Source organism: Pezoporus occidentalis, unplaced genomic scaffold (genome assembly GCF_034315485.1).
Source record: "Pezoporus occidentalis ecotype Australia unplaced genomic scaffold, CSIRO_AGI_Poc_V1 ctg167, whole genome shotgun sequence".
NCBI classification, from domain to species: Eukaryota; Metazoa; Chordata; class Aves; order Psittaciformes; family Psittacidae; genus Pezoporus; species Pezoporus occidentalis.
In genome coordinates this window covers 1276352-1300960 of record NW_026913499.1, presented here as the reverse complement: position 1 = coordinate 1300960, position 24609 = coordinate 1276352, and the positions used below count along the sequence as shown (strand labels likewise).

Below are 24609 nucleotides of genomic sequence, written 5' to 3'. Positions count from 1 at the left end.
TGAATTGAAATACAGAAGTCTTTTGATAAAGAGAGGTAGCTTCCTGGCCTTTTGACTGCTGAGTTCCTTTGAAGTAGAAGCTATATTATAAAGAAAATTTTTCTCCAGATGCTCCCCAAATTATTGTTATTTAAACCAAGTTGAGGGCATATTTTAAAAAAGCTTTGCTTTGGGTTCATAAGAATCACTGTTACATTAAAAAACAACCACCTATATCCTTCTTTGAACCCTAAGTGTTTATAATTTGGATAAACATCCAGTTTTTGAGAATTTATGACTCAGAAGAATTAACTATGAGCAAAGGTTTCATATATCTCCATGGAGTTTATATTTCATACTAAGTTGGTACATTTTTTGGTTTGATAGTAAAGGTTTCAATTTTATGTAATCCCCCTTTTCCCTTGCTATGCTATTGCTTAACTGGAGAAAGACAAGTGAAAATATCTTTGGTTTTGTTTAAGTTAAATATCAGAGTAATTTACCATACGCTACCTTAATTAGAAGTGATGACTAGACTCAGTGATCTTAAAGGTCTTTTCCAACCTAAACAATCCATGGAAAAAAAAAAATCTTTGGCCAGGGACTTCTTATTTTATTATTATCTTTGAAATTACTGAGATTATTTGCTTTAGAAATGGCAGCAAGAAAGACCATAAAGCCATATCACTTTAACTTATTTTCAGTGCATAAAATCAAGAGGTTTTTTGAGTAATTCAATTTACTTCTATCCCCTAAAGCTATATATATAGGCTTAGAAGTTGAGAGAGGCATAGAAGGAAATGTTGCCTGTAAAGGTATTTCACTGTTCCTCATATGCTCAGAGGTAGGCTTTTGCAATCAGAGTCAATAGTATTAGTGTCTCTTACATGTATTTTATTGATTTGACTTTTTAATGTGGAACCATAAAAAAATTCAGCAGCAGCTATTTAGGGATGTTGGATGTCCTTAAAATGGGATGTGTTTGAAATCTGGAACAAGCATATGCTGTGTTGAGAATAGTAAATTTCATGTAAAAATCAACATAACCGGCATTTTCTCCTCCTGAGGTGCATATATAGTTTTTATGAATGTTAATGAGATGTGTAGAACTGCAGAGAAAAATGTACAGCAGAGTATATATTGTGTACATGATATTAACATCCTGTATGGTATTTGTACTCTTCCCTATGTGTTGTGGAACCCAGAGATGTACAAAAAGCCTACCTTAAGACTTTGATATTTTGTTTGTTATGTAATTGCCTATGAGTGTAATTAGCTAATTTTGACAAACCCGTTCCTGTCTTGTTTTGGCAGTGGTCTAGACATTTATTGATAGAAGGACATGTAATCAACATTATTTGCTATATATGAATTGACAGCTGAAAGAAAGCTAGCTTTCCTCATTGTTTGTGCTGGGTTAAATGGGTATTAGTAATTATTTTAATTTTGTGTTGAAATTTAACTTTGTGTATTCCCATGAGTTTAGACTTGTTTTTGCTTGAATACTAAAATGATATTCAGAATACCAGCCTAGTGCCTTGAATTCTTCATTCAGTATCTGTCACTCAAACAGTTCTGCTTGGATTTAAGATCTATTTCAAAATATGAAGGAAGCACTTTAGCTGTGGAAAATGACTTCTGACAGTACCTGAGCTGCAGAAGGAGACGAAATCACTATCTATAGAAAATAGTATTTTTTTTCTACATATTCAGGTTAAATGTGTGCATATCCTGGTAGCTGAAACATCTGTTTCTAGCTTGTTGTTCCTCATGGCTGCTTCTCAATTGGATTTCCTCAAGCAGGTCCAAAACTTGTCACCTTAGCCAGGGTCTGTTAACTATCACCACTGGCCCCACATTAAGTAGGAGGTTCAGGGCTAAGCTAATAACTCTCCTGCCTTTCTGACTGATCACAGTGATTCTCCCTGTGGCTACTTATCATGCTGTGCTCCTATGGAGGGGTTATCTTCTTTGTCTGTAGTTCAGCTGGGAATTGTTTTTTTTTTTTTCCTCCTTCCTAAGTTTTCAGGTGGCAATGCTGAAAGCATTGGTGCAGTCTGAAGCAGCTGTTTGATTATCGTTCATTATTTCTCCCTTACCAGTTTAAGTAATTCATTCTCACATATCTGAATTTTGTCTTTTGTTTTCTCTGTCCGTAAATATAACTGCTAATTTTCAAAGCAGAGACTGTAATTAGACATGTGTGGGAGAATGGACATAATATGAACACATAATGCTGGTTTGTGTGAACCTTGACTCAAATTTTACATTGTCACAGGTGAAGTGATTTTCATGATGTTTAGTGATGCATAACATTTTAATACTTCTTATGTACCATATTAGACAGTACCTACCTGTGCACTTTTTAGGACATCTCAGAAGAGCTGAGTGAGAGAGAAGAACCTACAAAACTGCTTATCCGATTAATGGTCACTGGCTACCTCTGTGCCTCATGTAAAACATTACCGAAGTCTGTGAAGTTGTCTTAGTTGGCTTTAGTTGACACTGAGTAAGGCCCAGAATGAATATTAGGGTATTTAGTGGGGTTTGTTGTTCAGAATTTTGAGGAAAGATGGTGGAGTGCAGGCAAATCCACATGTCTCTCTTGAAAATCCTTCTGTGGAATCAAGGAGATTATTGTCCTTAGCATAAAGCTAAGATGATTGAGGAGAAAAAAAGGTTTTAATCAGATTTGAAAAGTGCTTTGGGTTTGATATAACATGCTAACATTTAAACAACATGGACTGTTAAAGCTAAGTTCTGTTAATCCTTACACTGTAGTCTGATGTGCTTCTTGGCTTTTAAAATCCTTTCAAACTGTGATGCTTTAACTCACCTGTCTTAACTGTTCAGTCAATAAATGGAAAAGACACTGGTGTGAAGTGTTTGATGGGAGTTTGAGTTTCAGTATGGGAGGGAAAACATGGGAAAGAGAAACCAAATTGTTATTTTCTGAATTTAGGTCTGGAACAAAAGCATCGTGGGTCGCAAATAATATTATAAAGAATTGAAATGTTTTACTGATTGAAACTAGTCCATCATCCAGTGTTCAGCTTTGGCTTTCGTTTGCATGTCAAGAGATCAGCACAGAACTACAGTGTGTTGTGAGTTTGGTAGATTGTCAAGTTGAAAACAAGGGTAAACACTGAATAACCCTCACACAATTGTCTTGCTCACCTTTTCTTTTATCTTTACTGTACTGTTGGTTAGCTTGGCATCAGTCAGTGTATAATCACAAAACTTGCTACAGGGAAAGACATGGAAATACAGCAGCTTTTTGGAGAGTTGGTACTTGATCCTAATGGAATTGGCTTGCTTTCAGTGTCTCATGCCAATGATTGTGAAGTCTGAATGGAGTTATTAGGCACTCTTCAAAGACTTTATTTAAAATAAAATTCTCCAAATCTATGAAGCAGCAACTGTATTTTCAGTGCAGGATCTAGTACTGGACAGTCTTAGAACTTTTTCAAGAGCTATGAAATGAAGGAGAACTGGTGAATAGAAGTGGCTCTCCCCAAGACGTAGGAAGCAGCAGGTGAAAAAAAAATTCTGCATAGGGATGGAGCCTAAATAGGAGTGATCTCCAAAATGATCATAAGTCTTGCAAAGTAGCATAGCTTATGTCAGAAATAATTTGAAGTGAACACAAGAAAACAGCAATGTGAAGGACAGATTGGAGACTGAAATGTGAAGAAAATAAAGGCAGAAATTAAAAGGGAGCAAGAAGGTGACAGGAAGAGGTAGATATTCCTGGGACATATAAGAAAATATATAAACATCCCCAAACCAAATGAACACACAAACTTGTGTGACTGCACTCCACACAGGCAGACAATAGGGGAAGAGAGTAGGGATTGCTATTGTAAGAATTCTCTTACCACCAGTTAACAAACTCATTCTTGTTTTCAATTTCTTCCTCTAATTTCTTCCTCACATAAAGGCAATAATTTCATTGTTTCTTACTGTCTTCTAGTCATAGTATCATTTTGAATCTCATCCTTCCTGGCCCATCCTTTTTTTCCACTTTTAATTTTTTGTTCTATTTTGCTCAAACATCTGATGCTGTCTTCTTTAAACAGCTTATTGGGTCATAAATGGTGTGGAAATAGTTGGTTGAAAGGGCTAGCAGAGGAAAATTCTTACCAGAATTCTTTCTCCTTTTTTATTAATCTTTAAAAACTTAGACTATTATGTAAATATAATGCAAGTTCTTGTGTTAACTTACCGTAAGCAAGTCTGATTCCTAGCCCATTAAATTAGGACAGTGATCTACATGGTCAGCTCAGCTGAGTACTGGCAGACATGAGATTTATTTAAACACTAAAATTTGCTGGAGAATTTCGTGTAACTCAGGTAATGCAATTGTGTTGCAGAATGACTCTAAGAGCAGAACCATAGAGTTCTGGAGGACTGTGCAAGCAAGGCAGGGGGTGGCCCCCACAGGTGGCCGGAGACCGGACCTGGGAGGAGAATGTGGAGGAAGCTGTGGGGGCTAACCAATACTGTTATGCCAAGAAGGAGTGGCTGAATACCACTCCTATATATGTGTGAACTGCGTCACAAATAAAGTAGAAGTTGCTTATCACCCATATTGGGTTGGCCTGTCTGCTTCTCCTCGCCGCTTACACAATTGCCGTACTTTGGTTTAAGTTGCATGTAGTGTATTGTTTTAAGAGGAAATCTGAAACAGGCCACTTAAAATGAACAAAATTATGAAGCTGAGAGGCCTGTATTTCTTAGCATTTTTTATCTGCAACATAAAAATTAATTTAATAGGAGTAGATACAGCATTAAAACCTCAATGAAAAGTAAACAAAAATATTCTTTGTCTTTCGGTGGTAGTCTGTATTGTCACTCAAGCAAACAAAATACTAAAAACCACTGTCTAGAATAAAATTGTTGCTTTTTTAAACATATTTTAATCCATTTTACAAATAGAAGATGTATGATTCTATGATCATGTAGAGGAAAGCAAAGAAGGGAATAAGCATAAAGAGAAGAAAAAAAGACAAAAGTTATTAATGGGTCTGTAATGATAGGAAGTTTATTCTAGGGTTGAGGTAAAACTTAATGGCTCATAAATAGCAAACTCATTATGTTTTTAATACTCAGGTTATATTAACACTATATAACATCTTTATGGTACCATTAGTACCACTTAATCCTAAACTCAATTTAGAAATAAACAGATCTTTTTTCATGGAACAATTGGCCAAATAAATAATATTAAAAATAAATATTATCTGATTAGCACATGGCTCATTCAATCATAAACAGACTTACAAATGCTTTATGTCAACTCTTACACAGAGTTCTTAAACATTAACAAATTAATTTATTTTAAAGGTCGTATCAAGGTGAAAACACCAGGGCCCTAGAGAGCAGGACAATATATCACAGAACCATTTCTCATTCAGTCACAGTAATGGCAAAGGATATGTTAAGACATAAAACGTGATATGGTTTGTTAAATATTCATTTCTAATTTGCATTCATTATTAAATCATGTGTTAGAACTAATCTTAAATCTCAAAAATACATAATGTGTCATAAAGTCTATTTGAAAACATAACAATAAATACTTTATTCTTTTCATGTTGCCTTTTAAAGGTTGACTAAAATACACCAAAATGCCTGTCACTAACATAATTTAATTATTCCAAAGAGATTTGGTCTACAGTGATGTTGATTTCAATAATTTATTTCAACCTTTAGGTCAATATTAAATAAATACCTGTTTGGGAGATGGTCTGTTCTATGATTAATGACAGTTTAGATCCCCCAGTACTCCATGGCAACACCGTAGTTCATTGTCTGAGGCATTTGCGATGTAATGTGGTAGCTCCAAGAGGCTTATTTTATAGTGGTCCATAACAGTTTACTTAGTGATAACAATGAAGCTTCTGTTCTACATGTTCTATTTCACTGCTTGTGATTGCTGGAGGTTTTCTTTATACAATACAATCATTTAAACATTTTTACTACTGAAAAGTATACTGCCTAGAATGTAATATTTGCTGACTTTCCATAGAACTGCTATTCAATTTACATTTTGTACACTGAAAAGAAAGGCCTGCATAAGAGGACGGAGTGTGACGATGAAGTGATTTGTATTATAGGAGACTAGGAGCTACTCAATGAACCATGTAAAACCAGTTCATTAAAATGTTTATGTGCTTAGCTGGTTAATGCAAAGAAAGCGTTATTGCAATCTGATAAAACCTCAATAACTTCAGGTTGAAGTTGGATCAATGCATCTGTAATAATTCAGACAAATACCCAATTCAGGTTAAGAATCACCAAATAACATGTCAAGAAACAGTATTCTTCAAGATCTTCTTCTGAACTCAAACACGTTTTAGTATTTAACTTGTACAGCTACAGAACTTCCTTCCTTAGTGAAAGATTTGTGGACAGAGCTACCATCTGTCTAGATTTCCCTGGATCTTTTTGACCCTGAAATGTCCATGAGGTGGTACCTGAGGTGTTTGGGCATTTGCTAACCCTGCAACACTTGTGCCAAGGCACTGTGAATGCGTGGCATGTACTAAAAGAATGGTTTGTGTCCTGTACATGCACCATACACCTCACTTTCTATACCGTTCTGGAAGAATACTGGTTATCCTACTTTTGAAGACTGCAGTGAGGAAGTTAAGCCTCTAAATTATATTTCCCATTTAATTATTAGCTTGTCCTATGAGTAAACACTTATCTGCAGGTAAGGATGGCAGAGAAATGGCCTTTTTTTTGTGGTTTTTTTTTTGTTTGTTTTGTTTTTTTGGGGGGTTGTTTTGGTTTTGTTTTTTTTTTAAATCTAGGCACAATAGGTTGCCATAAGGATCCTAAGCAGAGATTGTGATTGGCCTAGTTAGATGCTATATGTTTAATATTAGCAAAAGTAAAACCCTTGTAAGATAAGGTTTCCAGGTTCCTGTCAGAGACAGTGGCAGAGAAAGCTACAAAGCTACAATTCTTCCTAGTAAGCTTAGCAGTTGACTAGTGAAGAGCCTCTCCAAAGAATGTGACATCCTGGAGATTCTCCAAAAGCTAAAATGTTGGCCTGTGTATGAACCCTAAGAAGAGTAGGTGGAGCTGTCTCAGCAACCATGCTCGTCTCCCTAAGAGCTTAGAATGAGTTGGGTGATGGTTTTGATTAATCAAGTAACAAAGCAGGCCTCCCTCCCCTAAAAGTGATATCTTAGTTGAACAGTGCGGAATCTACTTTTATGACTCGCATTCTCCTAAAAATAGTGGTAAAAGAGGAAAGAAATATATTTAGAAGATGCATAGTCAGAGCAAACTGTGATTCCTAATCAGCCACATCCTCTCCCTATCCTTCTGGAGAATATGGACCATCAATTTCCCCCATAAGATGAAGGGGAGGCAAAGCAATAGTTTAGCATCCTCTGCATTATCTCTCTTTTTATGATTACAAATAGAGCATTTATGTTCACTGACCCATATCTCATACCAGACATCTGTAGCCACATCCAGATTTAGGTTATTGTTCCAGCACTGGATTAGGCCATGTGATCAGAATCAAATTTATCTAATATGACCACTTGATTGTGACATTTCATATTGCCACTATATGTACGCACAGCCAAAGCTTGAAGACATAAAGCAAATGCTCTTAAGGCCCAAAAGAACAGTTTGTCAGTGCTTTTACCATAAGCTTCAGAAAAGTTCAGGAGACACTCTCTATTGTGTTAATTAAGCTGTCCTTTTGCTTGCAAGTTTAAAAGGGAAAAGCTCCCCATGTGGCTCTCCCAAACTCTTTCAGCTGTAGCTGTAAGCTTAAATGACCCTCGGTCCTGCAGCATATCAACTTGATGTGTATAATTGATTGCTAAACATTTTTTACAGCCTGTTAAATGGTAAGGCTAAAAAAAAAAGAAAGTAATATATGAATGTTGATTAAAAGTGCTTTTGAACAGAGGGGTCACAGACATTAGCAAGTTAAAAAGACAGTGTGAGTTCTGCTGTGGTACTTCTAACCTGTATGCTTTATTTCGCATAATTGATCCCACATGTCTACTCTAAGGGTTTTTTTTGTCAGGTTTCAACTGCAAATATTAAAATGCATTTAGAATAGAGTGTGCTTCAGTAAGGACATTATGCAGAATGCCCAGCAATGTAGATTGCTGATACTATAATGGCAATGATTATAAAAGGAATAACTTAAATCACCATGGTAGTTTGCAATTGTGTGGTAAGGTGGGAGAAAAAAATAGTGAGGTGTAAAACCTGAGAGTAGCAGTAAATCTGAAATGGATTAAGATAGACATTCAAATGATAATTGTGGTAATTTTGTTTTTCTTATAATTTGTGTTTTTTTTTTAATAACTGACATAAGACATAATGTATTTTTCAGGGTTCTGTGATAGCTAGCCAACAAATGGAATCTGTCAAAATATTTGCAGCTCCTGTTGGTGAGAAAGGTATGATGCTGTTACAAGTACAGGCTGAAAAACATTCTGAGTAAACATCCATGAGGCTTTTGACTTAATAACACAATGACTGGGTACCTGCAAGAGAACAAACTGTTTGTTTGTAAAAAAGCAAATAATAAATCCTCACCCCTTGTTTGGGTAACAATGTCTCAAGAGTTTAACAAGTGCAACTTTTTACTACCAATATGATATTCCTTTTTTTTTGCTTTTTATTTAGATCATTAGTACTGTTAAGGAACAGCTGTAACTTCCCAGAGTTGCCCTGCCAAATTCACAGCATTAGAAGAATATTTTGGCTATTGCTCTTTCTCTGCTAATTATGCCAGTTAATACTAATTTAAAAAAAACCAAAATTACTATGAATTGTACACAGCTGCATCTGACAATCAATAGAAATCAAGAGCTTTGTGTATATATTGTTGAACTTCCAATGCATAAAAGTAAGTTTTAATCTGTACCAATCCATACAGGATTTGAAACAGTCATTTAGGGGTGAAAAGTTTAATGTTCTGTGTACAGAACTCCTGAACTATCCCTTCCCTCTACTTAGGTTGGTTTATCTTTTTTTCCTAAAAAGCCTGAATGTAGGATCTTTACTTTCTTGTAATCCCTTTAAATACGTTTAAACATAATTTAATGTAATTCTCTGGAATGTGGTAATTTTCACAAACAAGAAATTTCAAAAGGATGTTTTATGTTTGTATCTAAGCTATTGGAAACTAGATAGAGTATTTGCCTGGATGATAAACTCTAGCAGGTATTTATTGCTTTTTTTTTCATTTCATTATTAAAGTTCTAAAGTTATTTTAATTGCTAATATTACCTGTTAAAGATATGCTCCACTGCTAAGAGTGAGAAACTAAACTGATTTAATAAAAAAAAATTGCTCAAGAAGATGGAATTCACTTTTGAGATTTTAGACTAATTTATTTTTCATGTAATCTAAAACTAGACATTTTACTAGCATAACCATAATGTTATTTCAATTTCCCTATTTACTTGTAAATAGGATCAATTATCTTAATGCAGTGTGGAATTTTTAAAATTTATTTTTTTTAACAAGAAGATAAAAATGGGTTTAATTAAAAAAAAAACAGTTATTATTAGGTTACTGCTTCTAAAGTGTTTCAAGCATATCACAACTTTTCAGCTGCATATGACAATATGAGTTAGCTAAAATGAATTTAGAATCAAAACCAGAAAAAAAGCCCCTGGCTATAAATTGTATTGTAGTGGTAAAATGATAAGAAAAGTGACAAGAGGAAAAGAGAAAAGAATATCTCTCTTAACAGGAGAAAAGGTGGTTTTGTTCTTTAAAGTGTGCAGAAAATTACCAGTAAAACCAGTTACACAAAATTAGCTGTGTGCCTGACTTTAACTTGAAAGCTATGTAACCTCGACAGAACATTTCTGGAATAAGTTTCATTTAAGACAGCACAACAACACTGAAGTTAGAATCATGTTTGTGTCTTTTTTTTTCATGACTAGCCCATGTCTATTCTCTATGAAATTGATGTCAAAAAAGTATTATATATTTTCAGTGGGAAATAGAAGGCTGCCCTCTACTATCCTTGTCAGGACGTCGTATCCCTTTAATCATACTTTTCATTTCAGTACATTGAAATTTCCGTTACCAAGGACAACATCATAAATAAAAGTGTTTGTGAAATTTTTACCTGCAGCTTCCTAACTTTGTGCATTAAGCATGAGACTAGCAGAGAGGTGGTCAAATGTGAAAATTTATAATCATTTATTACGTACGGCTGAAGCGAGAAGGGAATAAAAGCGTGAAGGCATACATCTATAAACTGGAGCAGAAAAGCTTAAATGAAAAGTAAAGTGAATTTCTGTGTCTTGTCATAAAGTAATGAGAAGCTAGAGCTTTATTCATAGCAGCCCAAGATGCATTTACTCTCAATCTAGCTTTAGCAGTAAATGCTTCCCTGATGTATTGCTTTGGACCTACAAAGAAATATTTGTGCTCTACATAATAGTATAGTTAGGAGAATTACTGCATGGCTGAGGAGATTCTATAAAGGTTTATAGCTGGTGGTGTTACTGTAATTTAATCACAATGTAGCTAATGTAGTACTTTAATATCACAGGTTACTTTTTTATTTACCATTTATTAGTAACTGACAGTCAATCATCACTACATCATAAACAAATCACGCAGGGCTCTATAGGAACCCTGAAGTTCCAGAACAGATGCGCTGTAGCTCTTACACATGCTCCATAATGAGCTAGACATCAAATTATTTTTTAACAGAGTAATCATGTAAGTCAGGGTTCTTGTTTTCAGTCCATCAGCCAAGGAAAATGTTTCGTCATGAATATAATTAGCGTTGCATATTGTGCATACGTGTCTGAGGTAACCCACCAATCCATTACAAGCAATGCTGGAGAACGTTTTTAAAAATATAAGGAAGACTCAACACAGTGTGTATAGGAATATGCACATATTGATGAATGAGTTTATAGAATTATAGAGTTTATTGAATTACACAGACCAATAATCATGCCCTCTTAATTTCAGCCACCTTTTTATTAGCATTACTCTGCTTTGTAAATTGAGAAAGTAAATGCAGCTAAATGTAGTAGAGTCCATTCAGTGCTCCTGAGGCACTAAAAACCCAACATATTTTTTGTGATAAGAATGATTTATACATTTTTTCTTTATTGCCCTTTTTATATACATTGTAGGATCAACTTCCCCCAGTTCTATCTTTATGATCAGCTTTTACTACAGAATCACAATATTGCAACTCAAGTTGCTTTTGTTGGCAAAATTATGTGTTGATTGGAATTCTGAAAGCATTTCCTCTTTGCACTGACCCTAAAGACACTGTGGGTTTTTTAATTGCAAAAAAAATGTTTGTTTTTCAGTACCCTCTGGCTGTAGGGGAATAACCAACATCAGACTGCCATGTTGATTAATATGTAGTAGCAATAAGCCACACAAAGATGTATGTTCATAGGCTATTGATGCATGTCCTGGGTACATTGCAAAGAAACAGGCTGAGGACCACATGCCTTCACTCAGGCAACTTGCCAGTAAGTCTAGTAATGCAAACCCTGGCATGGTTTATTGCTATTAGAATGTACCTCTCTAAACTCAAACTTCATGCAATCTACCCTTTCATGGAGAAGGCTGCATGAAGACCTCATAGAAGCCTTCCAGTATCTGAAGGGGGACTATAGGGATGCTGGGGAGGGACTCTTCGTTAGAGACTGTAGTGATAGGACAAGGGGTAATGGATTAAAACTTAAACAGGAGAAGTTTAGATTGGTTATAGGGAAGAAATTCTTTACTGTAAGGGTGGTGAGGCACTGGAATGGGATGCCCAGGGAGGCTGTGAATGCTCCATCCCTGGCGGTGTTCAAGACCAGGTTGGACAGAGCCTTGGGTGATATGGTTTAGTGTGAGGTGTCCCTGCACATGGCAGGGGGTTTGGAACTGGATGATCTTAAGGTCCTTTCCAACATGAACTATTCTATGATTCTATGATGAAAAATACTTCCTAGAAGTAAAATGCAAAATATTTGGAGGAGTCATATAGAAAAAAAACAACCCATGTACTTTGCTATTAGGTAGATCAGAATATGGGATCTCCTCTTCCATTCAGCACTGCATTGATTATGTCTGCAGGTTCTCCAGACTAACCAGACATTTCCAAGTATTAAATCTGATGTAAAAGGAATGCTGTTGATTTGACTTTTCTTAACTAAAAAAAGCCAACCCCAAACCAAGAAATCCTAAACCAAAACAAAGCCCCAACTTTACTATTACAAGACCCCATGAGCATTGTTTTCCCTAAAATTACTGTACAAATCTTTCAGGTCGCAGTCAACTCTTGAGTTTATTTGCATATTTATTAACCCTCTGATATAAGAGGCTTTCAAGGAACCTGAATCGCTATAGTTTGTCCTTGTAATTAGCTCAAGTAAATGGCAGTTGTGCCAAGCACTGCCAAATGAAAATGGCTGCTGAATCTTTAAACACAATTATTTGCTATATGTAAGAAAACAAAAATAAAACATATATATAGTAAAATGAAGAAACTAGTAGAAAACCATATTCATTTCTATCTTTGCCTTCCTTTTGATTTTCAATGCTTCTATCTACAGCCACTTTCAGCACTTCCTCGAGTGTTCAGCAAAGACCTGACTTATATCACACTGTGTAGAGATGAATTACTTTTAGACATCATGGGATATTCTGTTGTAACTTTTAAGGATGTTTTCTGGTTAGATTAACAATGGATTGAAATGCAGGCACACTTCTATTTTTAAAATATTCAATACTACATGCATTCAGTTAATACCTTATTTGTGCAGGTGTCCTATTCATAGTCTATATTGAATCTTGAAGCTGTAAAATCACTGTTTCTTTTCACGGTTACCTTTTAAGAATTGTTCTACTGGCCAAGTTTAGGATGAAGTTTCTGGCATTTAGCACATCTGATGTATTTTTATCATGCCTGTCTGTGCAGCCTGATCCAGTCTCCTACTTGACACTCTTCTGCTCTTCTTGTTTGACTCTCTCCTTACCTGTTGTCCTCCTTACGTTTCCTCACAGACCTGCTGATACTGTTGCCCACATGGTCTTTGCATACCCTCTGGAGCAGCTGCTTTTCATTCTTTGTAACCACAGGTATAATGATAAGGAGGATGATGCTATGAGAAGAGTGGGAAGGCTGGCACAAAAATGTTTCATGATAGTTATGGATGGTCAATAAGAACTGAAAAAGTTGATGCAAAGGAAGGCGAGATGATTCTTTGGAATCCTAATGACTTAAATGACTCCTTTTCATAAAATAAGTTGTTTGAGCACTACCTCATTCGCAAACTGATGTGGAAATAGAATTTTTTTTTCCTTACCATCTTAAATTTGCTTAACTGAATCATGAATTATTTAGTGCTAGGCAGAAATGAAAACTCAGTTCAACAGAAATGATGCATGAACTTGCATCAAATTTTCACACTGGTTTTCTCAGAAAGAATTGTGAAAATGTTGGTTGGTCTTGGGTATAAAGGATTTGTTTTAATATGCTTATCCTCTTAAAATTCACCATTTAAAATCTACTTTTGTGATGGTTTTGCAAATTTCCAAAATTAAATATTGTTGGTGGGTTTGTTTTGTTTTGTTTGGCTTTATTTATTTTTTTTTTTCTCTGTGTTTTGTTTCTTTTCCTTAACACCCCCCTGCTCCCCTCAATTAAATGTTTATTTTTGCCATAAGAACTGAGAACATATGCATTTTGGTCAATCCTGAAATTAATTTCAGTGCCTATTTTCAGACCGTTATTGAAAAATAAATTATTTATAAAGTTCTATAATATTTCTGTAAGGTAAAGTGCTGCAAGTTCCTTTTATTCATTATACCTGAGATGATAGTTTTCTATATTTAGTGTTTCTCAGATTTTTTCTAAAGCCAACTACCACCATCAACAGAGCAGTTTAAGGCTTCATTGCATAGTATGCAGGAAAACCGTGAAGAGTTCTTCAAAGCATATAAACATAGTGGTTTTTACTCTAACTGCAACAACACATGATGGAAAGCAAAATTTCAGAGGCATATTTGGAACCCAGTATACAGTATAAAACTAAATACGTGAGATAGCTTGATTATACATAAGCAATCAGAACCCATCATGGCTTTTACATTCATGTGGCAGGGCTAGCTCATAAAAGAACTCAAATTATAAACTGAACATATTTGCTATGGAACAATCAAGAGAATGTAATCATGACCTTTGGAAACTATTTTCACACTAACATTTTTAGACCTGGAATGTATTTCCAAGTTTCTCTCTCAAAGCAACTTAGTGTATATGTGACACCTGGATCTTTAGTTTGTAAGCATCTATGTTTTACCTTTTTTATCTGAATTATCCTTTTGAAAATATAAATTGGAATTTTATATTTTGTACAAATGTACAAAACTAAATGTACAAAAAAAGCATTTCTAACATTTTTCATATTGTTATGAAAACCAGACCCCATCTTGCAAGTAAGGATTTCCTAGTAAAAGACTAGGGAAAAAAAAAAACTGCACAAGAAAACACAACCCTATTTCTGGGTAGTTGCTCTTTCTGCTAAGAGTTAGATCCACAACATAATATCACCAAGTTAATACATGAGTTTGAATATAATAGCTTATTATCATGGCCCCATCAAAGATTTCCCAGATCTGCAACAGCACTTAAAGTCTAACTAAGTTTGGAACTTATTTTTAAATCAGTACAGCTGAGATGTCTGACGACCTCTGTAAATCTGGGCTGAAATCATTATTACCTCTCACAGAAATTCTGGTAAGAGGTGGCATTCAAATAATTTCTGATAAAAGGATTTTTTACAAACATATTTTATGTATGCTTTTAAGGAAGTTATTCTTTCATCAGCAACACAGCAACAGTGTGAAAGGCTGCAGATACAGTGATCTTCCTCTAGTATTAAAAAGTGACTATTATTCAAGAGAAGCATTCACTGACCTAGCACTGAAGGAGCTACAGACAGCACTTAAGGCTGTCTTGTCTTTATGCCTTTTTCAAATAGTTCACAAAGGAGTTTGTACAATAAATGTACTGTTGTGCACTAAGACCCTTCTCTGTACTCAGGCGAAAGTCACATTTGAAAGCCCAAAAGGGCTTCTGCTAATTGTAGAATCATAGAAGGGTCATCTGGGCCCGGCTGGAAGGGTCATCTGGGCCAACCTTCCTTGGCAAAAACATGGTCTAGATTAGATGGCCCAGCATGCTGTCCATCTGAATATTGAAGTTGTCCAGCTGGGGAATCTAACACTTCCCTGGTTATTCCAATGATTGATTGTTCTCATTGTGAAATAGAGGGCAGCATCAGGAACCTAAAGTAATAGGAAAAGATGCATTTGAAATGAGGCCTCAAATGCTGTGTTTCTTTTACAGTGTATCTCCATATCTAATCCAAACAGAACTAATCTGATGTGAAAAATGGAGAGGATGTTGCAAAACTGTTCAGTCATATAATAATGAGATTAGCTCTATGGGAAATAGTGTCTGTCATGAATTCATCTGACTGGAGAGAATTCAGATAGAAAGCTTTAATAAGGTTTTTTTTTTAGGCTAGTAATGAAATCTAGGATGGCTAACACTACATCTAGAATGTGTGAAAGTATATGTGCATCTTGACACTTTAAAGTAATATTCTAAGCTATATAGGGTCTGTCTAGAGTTATAGCTTAGAAAAAAATCCAACACATTAGATTTTTTAATCTTGAGTCATTAGTATTATACAGTTTCTGTTATAGTAAAAGAAAGCTCAGGATAGAGTCTGAGTAGCTGTTCTAAATGCTTCCCAATATGTGGAAAGATCCTGTTGGTTTGAATGGGCAACACTCGGGTGGTTTATAGCCATTGGCTGTAGGAGCCTGAAAAAACATAGAAAAGCAAATACTGCATTCAGTATAGTTCATCTAATTTTTCCTGGGGTCTACAGATTCAAAGAAGCTGTAGCCTTAGGCTTTAAATTACTATATAGCAAAAAGGAGGGCAGTACGCAGGAGCTTCCAGCATGTGGTACAGCCTTGGGATCTTTCTCAACACGTGTACCTGTTTGTTTACATAAGGTGGAGAAATACTTGCAAATATAAACTTGCAAATGATAGTAATACCAGGATTACACTTTGTATTCTTACTTTCTTGTAAAGAACTTAGTTAGTCTTACAATATAAGCTGCACTGTTGTAATTCTAAATGGTTCCTTTAAGAGACAGTTTTTTTCTCCCTTTTAATCACATTTAATAATACTGCAATGCCTGGGAATGGTCTAGATTAAATTGGCTAACCCTGTTGTGGGATGCTAGTAAATGTAAGGAATATAGAATTTAGCTCAATTTGGTGTGAATCAACATTTTTTTGCACCACATAACACATTACAAATAGGTTTTGTGATTATTTGTATGCTTCTTGTTTTGGGTAAAGCAGACCAACCTTTAGAATGAGAATGTAACGCCAAATTTTTTTCAATACAAAAGGTTCTAAAGGGTTGTTATTAAGAGGATGGATTAATTCTTTGGGTTAAATATAATCCATTTACCTGTATGTTCCCTAGCTCAGTAAAGCTACTTGAAGAATTTTTTTATAAAATGAGAAAAAATGGTTTAATAACAGAGAAAGTCATCTCTGACAAGCACAAGGAATGGATGGCAGCTGGAAGAAGTTATAAGCTAGTAAAAGTAAGCAGGCAGAATGAAATCTGCAATTCTTTCCAAAGCAGCCAGTATTATAAGTAAAATGTTGTATAGAAAGACATGTTTTTGTACAGCAATGGAATCATGCAGTGGCTTTGAGTACGTTCGGGGTCTTCTAAACTGCTTTGTGCGTATTTGTGTGAACAAGATTACTGAAAAAATTGCACATAAGCATGACAGTCTCCGTCTCTCAGTGACTGCAACTGTATCTATACTTAGATTTTTTAGATATATGGTGATGGTGTGATTATGGTAATTAATTTGATCAGAAAAAAAAACAAACAACTGGCTTTATGTCTTGGATTTGCATGCAATCAGTACGCCACAAAAGAATATCTTGATTTGTAAAGTATATTTCTGAAAAGAAGAAATAGAAACCTTGTTATAGTATGATAAATTTCCATTAATCAAAAAATTAATCCCATAGCCCTGACTGTAATGCTTATAGACTTTCTGCAGAGGTCAAGTTGTCCTCTTTAAAGACAGGTGGAAAACAGGACCCTGATCACATCCAAAAGTAGATCAGCACAAGCTTATCTAGGTGCTCCAATAGGATCTTGGTAGGGTGGTTAAAAAGACCTGTCTGACAACATACTTAAGTCACATCAGAAATTTGTTATATCTGCCATGTAAGAGCTTATTTTAAGACCTACACTGACTATTCATGCTTAAGCAGAGATGTAGACGGATTACCTCCCTTCCCAGCTTTTTTTTCTAAACATAAAAACTTCCTATCATCCTAAGCACACCTTTGTGCAGGGAGGCTATTGCTGACTTTATCTAAAACAAACTTCAGGGTAGGCTTACGTTTGGCAACATGGAATGCTAATTTCCTAAGGCTGTGAAGAATCCAAGCTGCTCTTTTGATATACTAGATCCCAGTTATTCTACTGCACATATTATATATGATTTCATCTAAAAATTCCTATATGGCTCCTTAGTAGCATGTGCTTCTGGGAAAGAAAGGAGCTATAGCATTCCTGGTACCCAAGATGGCATTTTCTTTTGTCATTAAGCTCTAAGAATTCTGATAGTAGACCACTCATCTGGCTAAAATCAGATTTGTCATCTCTTTCTGCTGCTTTTCCTTTTCCTTTTAAAATTCATCATCGCTATTTGTATCATAAAAATTTCTATGGATAAAAGAAAGACTTTGTTTCAGGCTATTTGTTGATATAATTTTAATTATGGGATAGATTTGTCTTTGTGGCAATATGTACAGAACAAAGCCTGAGAAGATGCTTGTTTACTTCATCTCTTGCAAAGGTTCTTGGTGTGGAATCAGAGTGATACTCTACCTACCCACCTCCACTTCATCTGACATGAAGTATCTAACACAGCTCTGAACTCAGGAAGTATTACCTGGTTCTATATGCAACTGAGATAAAGTGGAATTAATTTCCAAGGCCATACCAAAGAATCTTTTACAGGGTAGGTTGCAGATTTGCTCCAGGGCCTTTGTTATGAGTTTATTACTACCAAATTTCTAAGAATCTGTTAAATTAGTAGCATTACAAAATTTCTGCTTGATCTTTTTAACTTCTTCTTTATGGGCAGAAAATCTGAATCAAAGTCACACTGTCTCCTCCTGTTTGTCAAGTCTGCAAGTACTAATTTAAGTGATAACTACAAGAGCTGAAGTAGTTGCCTGTGAGACAGCGACTTTGAAATTTCACAACAGTACTGTTTCAAATGTCACACTTGTTAACTGTTGAAGTAAAGATTTCTAACTTCTTCATCTATGGTAGAAAAACCCTGTGATTTTGCAATCCGGTATCTTTTGCATTAACACTGATGTGGTACGACAAGTTTCCTGAGGCTTATAGACTCCGGCACTTGTCTGGATTTAAAAAAGGAGTAACCCCCTAACCCATCCTTGACAAGACAGTTTGTAATTCTTTCAGGATTACAGGAAGACTGCTTGTGTGAGTTATGAGTTCTATTTGTAATCTGCATTTTCCACTGCCATAATAGTTTTTAATTTATGAAAAAATAAGCAGAATTGTTCACTATAGCTTCATATGATCTGCTATCTTTCTCTCATATAGCAAAAAACTTCTTGCAAGATGAACTTTGTCAGTGATGGAAAGTTTTAAGTTCATACTAGAGGGATGCTTTAAAATACTATATAAATTTATATAAATTTACAAAATTATATAAAATTTATAGATTATAAATTGATTTCATTAGGATTTACTAAGAATATATTTAATTGATTTTAATACTTCTGTGATTTTTCTATATGGTGTTTATAATCATATTTTGCTAGTATGATTTTATTTAATTGACCTTTTGAAGTATTCTAATATGGATTTTAGTAGGTAGGAATTCTTAAAAATCCTTTTTAGTAATGTGAAACAAATGAAAGATCAAAGATTTAAAAATTAACAGGAGAAGGATGAAGTAATTCCACATATTTGAAAATGTGTATGTTGAAAAAGTGCTGAAATGTGAAATATTAAAAGTGACAGTGTAACATTTTCATCCACACCAAAAAAGGTTTGTAACTTATAGTATAATCTTTAATGAAATTAGCTGTCTATAAACGGAAGCTTTTAGGAAATGTCAAATAGTAACAGATTGAGCGACAAATGCTAAAATCAAGGAAAGAAACTTCTGATAAAAGAACTGTCATGCAGGTTTCTGTTGCCTAAAGCAGAATGAACTTCTGATAAGAGTGTCAACTTTCAGTGGTACCACCCAAATTGGAACAGATCCTGACAAACTTGCTCAAGATTAGAACTGTCCATAGACTGATTTATTCAAGATAGCAAGGACAATTCTGTTAAGACCTGCCAAATTTAAACCCTGAGCAATCCGTTCACGCCCTGCACAGAGTGACAAACAGAACTGTAATTAAGCATGCAGCAGTTCTGTTCTTTGCTCTCCAAAAATGCAGGATTCGCACTCAGCCAAAGGCTTTTAAGTTCTTGTTGAAGTCTACCAAGAGCATGTCTTCCTTTTTGACGAGACTTGAGAAATGACAGGTGTGCTTGTGTGTTCTTTTTTCTCTACAGATGGCCAGGTTTTCTGTTTGGAAACCTTTACCCGTTTCACTGGATAGATGGCTTTATTCTGTCTCTATATGTTACTTAGCATAATGTGGTTACAGTTCCTCTGTTTTTTCACATGTGCTATTTTAACACAAAGAAAACATACAAATGTGCCTTCCATGCTTCTTAATGAAATATTTATTTATTTTAAACAAAAATCCCAACATGCAATAAAAAGTTGTGGATAAAATTACTGTCTTGATCACAACACTACTTAATTCCTAGAAGCCAGAGACCATCCAACCAGCCTGAGATACTGAAGGGTTGAGGCAGCCATTCATGAACCATACTGCAGGTAAGACCACAGCCCACTGAAGAAACAAAGAAGCTTTTATGTTTTGTAAATAATGAGCTAAAGAAACTGAGCTCCCAGTTATGTAAGACTGTATTATTTTTAACATTTCAAACCACCCAAGGAACTTTATTTTCATCTCAGACGGACGACAAACTACCCTGTACAGGTAGCTGGTGACGTACCCGGTACATGTCCTCAACATGTTGGCGACAGTGTTGTGTCCAAAATGACCCCTCATTATCAGTTATGGGTGCCAAGACCTGGTAACTTGTTGCAAGCATTAAGTAAAATCCTTGTTGATCTGATACTACCAGCATAATTTATAGATGTTAAAGGAAAAAAATCCTACCACCACACAATGATAAAACAAAAGAAGAAAAAAAGTCTCAGAAGTCTGCAAGAAGAATTGAGAATGTTCACAGCACTTCCTGTCTCTAACAGTTAAATATTTAAATGTGCTGATATCAAGCTCAAGAAAAGCACAAACTTGGCATGTAATTTAAAATTTAGAATCTTTAACAATTTGTTCCTGAATTTTCTGTGAGATCACCAAATATCCAAACCTAAGTAGCTAACTAGTCTGTTTACTTGTGATTATATGAGATCCATAGATTTCAGAAGAGACTGAGAAGTAATTAAAAACATTATTCATTCATTTCTAGGTTAAAAAGAATGCCTTTCAATGTGATGGAAGGCTTGAATGTGTAATTTTTTTTTTTAGTCCAACTATCACAGCAAACAATATTGTTTGGACTGATGGTTTTGGCAAGACTTTTTAACTCATGAGAGTACCTGAATAACAAGCAGCATGTGCTTTTACTCACTCTTCTGGGAGCAGCCTGAGAAAGGAACTTTTAATTTTATTTTCCTTGATTTTAACAATAGCTATTATTCTTTGCCTCCTTCTATATAGCATCCACTCCAGCCTCTTTCCAAAACCCTAAAATTCTGGGAACATGAAGTGGAGATAGGAGGAACTAAGTGTGTACGGTTTAGACTTCCTCCTTTTTTTATGCATGTATAAAGTCAGCCCTGATCAGATTAATAAAAAAACTTACGTTATTTATTTGTACACTATTTACACTGATGTTGTTAGCATAAAAATTAAATGCTGTCACTTACAGCTTTCATTACTAACAAAAACTTAATCATTCTTTAAAAGATTTGTACTAAGGGATTTTGTTACAATGAGTTTTTGCTGAACATTCAGTAACAAAATACCCGTGATGCTGCTTACATTGCTGTATGTTGAAGAATTTCATTAATCAGCTGCCAGGTACCTGTATTTGATGCAATTACGATGTGCTCACATTAATTCCTGTAACTTCAATATTTACTTTTTAGATAAAACTAATATTATTTCAGTGTACTTCAGAGAAAGTTTCTGATCTTTTTTTTTCCTCACAGTCTAAACGGAGATTTCAGGTGATACTGTGAAAGGATTCAGAATGGCCACTAACACTGTATTTAGAGAGAGAACTGGGATTTTCTTCGACAATAGTTTTGCATGTGAGTAATTCACTTATCTGCATTGCCAAGCTTCTGGATTCTGGTTCTTCCCTTTGCAAATAAGCAGCACAGTGTATTTGTGGTATATTTCATATGAAGGCACACTGAAAAATGTAGCTGTCTATTCTTTGAATCTATTCTAGCTTATTGTTGAGGTCATTGACGTAATCTGTAAATAACTTAAAAGGAAGTACAAACGAAAATACTTTCTGTCTGAAAGTGATGGGGCTTTTTTCTCTCTATATTCAAATGGCCAATTTAAATATTAATATTACAAGACTGGGTTATTTTACAAATAAATATAAAAATAGGTTATGAGCATGTGGTGAATCTGAGTTACAGAACCATTTTCTGAAGAAAAAAACTTGATCTTCTATATTTTATTTCCATTTACTCTTCTGTTCTTCTCTATTCTAGTAATCTGCCTGTTCTTTTCAGGATTCTGCCTGCAGATTGCAAGAATCGGTAACATGTTGCACTGTTACCCTAGATCCTGGGAACTCATCCTTCTATAAGGTAAAATCATTCAGAGAAACTCACTGAAGTGTTTTGTTCATTTTTAGCTTTTGTCTGACACTAGACTAGCTTCAAGCAAGCTGATAAAAGAACTTTAATAAATCATATATACTATTTGCTTTTTCGTTTTTTTCCTGTCTTCATACATCTCTTTCTTCCTAATTAAATTTCTAAAATTATAAAGTGGAATGTATATATATGCAGGAATGTATTTTTAGTGTAGAATTTGGTAATATGTATTTTCCTAATTTAAGTTAAATCAGTCAGAAGTAGAGCTGTTTGCTCCTCCTCAGCTTGCATCAGTATCTTTGTGCTTTCATTTTTCTTTTTCTTGTGGTTTTGTTCAGAAGACCATTCAAATAGAAAAATTATTTTTTCTAATTAATGTTTTAGATCCTTTGGTGGTAAGTTTTTAATTGCCAAACAGCTGAATACCACAAACACTGTAGGTGATGCGCTCCCACGTTATCAAATAAATGTTCAAGGTACAGCTTATGATGTTGAAAAATAGAAAAATAAATTGACCTTGATGAAGTGTGTCTTCTTTTGTCTGTTCCCAGGAAAGTTTATTTCAGGTATTTCTACTGCTGAAATGATTAGAGTTAACAGCTTTTTCCCTCCATTTTATTTTACAGGGTCTCTTCATCTTCCTGATATATGGGGTGTACAACACAGAGGTAAGTCTGCTTGGAGTATCTCAAGGCTGACAGAGTGAATGAGAGAAATGACAGGTTTCTTATCTTGATAACTGAGGGACAAAGTTGGCTTTCCATATGAGTGTCCTACTGCCCTTCATGCTTGGACTAGCTTATATGCATCCCAGCTTACCATTAAACACAGACACCCTCAATAAAGGGACAGACTCATTTCTCATAGGCACTGACTAATATTTTACTGCTGCTTTAAGTTTTTTGAATTTCAGGTCTGCCTTTTAACACTTAGCTAAACCTGACAGTCCAAAACTTTCATCATTTAATCTACATTTTAAAATGAACTGTGAGTTTACATGCTAATTAAGCTCTTTCAGTTATAACGGGAACAAATTTTACTTACTTCAAAATTTTGCTGGGTATAAAAAAACTGCATGAAATTGGTCTATGGGGAAAGTACTTGATCTTTGCAGGTTGAACTGTCGAAAGGGGAAATAATTTTGACAGATAAAGCATTAAAAAAAAGGAAATAAAATGAATTTATGCACCTTGTTAAGTTACCTCCACTATGTTAAGGATAAAAATTATTGTTAATATGTTCAATTCCAAGTTTTTAAGCTAAGGTACCTCTGCAGTTTACATTTTAACAGAATTTGGAATTCAGTAGTAAAACCCCATAGAAATGGAAAAGATTTTCAAAGTCAAGTGATTAGAATTGAAGCCGAATTCTATTCAGATTTTCTTACCATTCAAGGGCTCATACCCTATTAGAAAATAACTTTCACCAAAAAAAAAAGCTATTTCAAAATAATGAACCTTTGATCTTGGTTGTGGTATTATTTCTGTATATGCAGCTAAACCCATAAGCATCATTGGTAGCGTGGGGTTTGTTGAAATAGTGGGCCATAGGATAAAATTACAGAATCATAGAATGGTCAGAGTTGGAAAGGACCTTAAGATCATCTAGTTCCAACCCCCTTCTGAGGGCAGGGATGGCTCACTAGCTCATGTTGCCCAAGGCTCCATCCAGCATGGCCTTGAACACTGCCAGAGAGGGATCCTGTACTTGAGGACCACGGTGGGAAGCGGTGCTGGTGCACCAGCTCACCAGTGTGCACTTACTGTGACAGTGCTGTGCTCTCGGCTGGCACAAGGTTGAGTTGCGTGGACGCACTGGCCAGCCTTACATTTAAGCTTGCAGCACCGGTGTGCAAACTGTGTGTGAAGCACAACCCACTGACAAACCACCCTGAAGTATTTCGTTTCTTATTGGCAGTACCTCACTTGTGATAGCAGCTCTGTTGACTCTGTGGCATTAAATGCAACGAATGGCATTGTTTTGAGATGAAAGTAGCAATGGCCACCTTACAATCTTTGCTAAAAGCCTCAGCATCCCTGCATTTGCATCATTTCAGTCAGAGCGCCCATCGCACAGGCGCTGCGCACGTCGGATGCTTTGCACGTACTCGGGCTGGGCGATGACACTAGCACGGGCGAGGCTGCACCTGTGACCGCGAATACCAGTCGAGCCTGTCCCGCGGCGGGAAAGCCGGCGTGCGCCCGGTCCCGTTAGCCCCGCGAGCAGCGCCGGGGGCCGGTACCGCGATGTGCCGGTTAGCGAGTACCGCACGTGGAAACCGCAGCGCTCTTTGATGGCAGGAAGGATGTCGCTTGCGCTATTCTTAGACCTGCGGCGGCACGTCTAAGGCCTCCCCTACAACCTCGCCGTGGCGCTGCCCGGGGCTTCCTCCTTGCCCGTGCGGCGGAGCCGCGCCTCCGGCTGCTCGCGACCGACACCCCGGGGCAAAGGGGGCGCCGAGGCGCACCCGGCCCACGCGAGCGCGGCGGCTACGGGCGGGAGCGACCGCGTCGCGCCTGCGCGGTGCTGGCCGGCTGGCTGCCCGTGCGGCCGGGCCGTACCCAGC

General features: G+C 36.0%; 1 long non-coding RNA gene across 1 annotated transcript; it reads left to right on the top strand.

Annotated features, from left to right (window-relative positions):
* The first annotated feature begins 17893 nt into the window (after positions 1-17893).
* On the top strand, positions 17894-22795 carry LOC134160951 (uncharacterized). Its single transcript, XR_009963753.1, has 3 exons — positions 17894-18586; positions 21417-21518; positions 22670-22795. It is a non-coding gene; the product is annotated as an uncharacterized LOC134160951 (long non-coding RNA).
* Positions 22796-24609: the final 1814 nt, after the last annotated feature.